The sequence below is a fragment of the Triticum aestivum genome, chromosome 6D (assembly GCF_018294505.1).
Source record: "Triticum aestivum cultivar Chinese Spring chromosome 6D, IWGSC CS RefSeq v2.1, whole genome shotgun sequence".
In the NCBI taxonomy this organism is placed as follows: Eukaryota; Viridiplantae; Streptophyta; class Magnoliopsida; order Poales; family Poaceae; genus Triticum; species Triticum aestivum.
The window spans coordinates 479,792,622-479,793,843 of record NC_057811.1 but is presented as its reverse complement, the minus strand read 5'-3'; the positions used below and the strand labels follow the sequence as shown (position 1 = coordinate 479,793,843).

The 1,222-nt window shown below is 63.5% G+C and overlaps 1 protein-coding gene across 1 annotated transcript in view; it reads right to left on the bottom strand.

The window, feature by feature from the left end:
* Positions 1-613, bottom strand: part of LOC123146137 (uncharacterized) — a 5,806-nt gene extending 5,193 nt beyond the window's left edge. Inside the window, exon 1 of the mRNA XM_044565720.1 lies at positions 45-613. The gene's annotated coding sequence lies outside the window, so the exon portion shown is untranslated. The remainder of the gene's footprint in view (positions 1-44) is intronic.
* Between the last annotated feature and the right edge of the window lie 609 nt (positions 614-1,222).

The window sequence follows — 1,222 nt, the reverse complement described above, 5'->3', positions numbered from 1 at the left end:
GGAGAGAATAAGGAGGCGGCGAGGGGAGGAAACCGTGGACGTACCTGCGGTGCGGCGCCGCCGGACGCCGGTGGACGGACCGCCTGTCAGACGCTGCCGGGGTCGCGGATCTCCCCGCCGGCGGCCGTGGTCCGACGCCGGCCCTCACGCCACCGCGGCGGCTCGGCCGGCGATAGCGGCGGTGCGGGGCCGGCTGCCGGATGGTGTCAGGCCGGCGATCCGTGGCCGGGCGTGCCAAGGGTGAGAGGCGCCAGAGAGATGCGAAGGCCCCCTCAGGAACGGAGAGACCGTAGCCGGCAGAGCAGCCGCGCAACACCGCCGCCGCCGCGTCCAGGAGGCCCGGCCAGGGAAGCAGCAGGAGCACCGATCGCGCGCGGGGCGAGGCGACTCAGGCGAGAGTGCTGGGGGAGAAGAGCGGAGGTGCCGTGCCTGTAGCAGCTAGGAGCGTTGCAGTGGAACACCTGGCAATGGCCGGCCGCAATGGCGCTGGGGGAGGGAGTGGGAACTGGAGCTGGAGCTGGAGCGGGGGTTGGAGAGAAGAGAGGGGAGGGGCGCAGAGCACGTGAATGCTCATTAATGGGCCGCGGCGCCCGCGTTCCGTTCCAGCCTACCGCACCGGTAATCCACTCACTGGCCGGCCCGGCCGGCCGCGATTAGCAATACCGCTCACACTCCACTCGACCGGTTGCGTTTGCTTGTCAAATCCGTCAGTCTCGCTCACGCCACACGTGCCTCGCATCAGCTCTTCACTTTCTCCTCTCCTCCTTGGCTTTATTTATTTAATTAATCACTTGAGCTGGGGAGCTGAGCCACGGCGGACGGACGGATGGATGTCTGCGTTTCCTCAGCCCGTGTGGCCGCCGTGTGTCCATGCATGTGCGTCTCTCTTGGACGGTGACCGGCTGAATCGGGACGGAGGGAGCATCTTCCTTGTTTATCTACTCTACTCTCGTTAACCTAACTGCAACCTACTGCTCCTACCATATCAATCAATGCCGTTAAATCCTCTCCTCGCACGCACCAGAAGACCTGCTTGCTCCCCCTGCATTCGCTCCGTCACGTAGAAAATGGAACTGACGTGCTCCTGGCTGCAGCATAAGATTATTATAGAAAGGAACAACGACTTCCCCTCAAAAAAGAAGAAGAAAGGAACAACGACCGTAGGGGCCGGGTGGGCGGTTGCAGCTGCTCGCTTGGTGGCTGGCATGAGAGGTACGTGCAT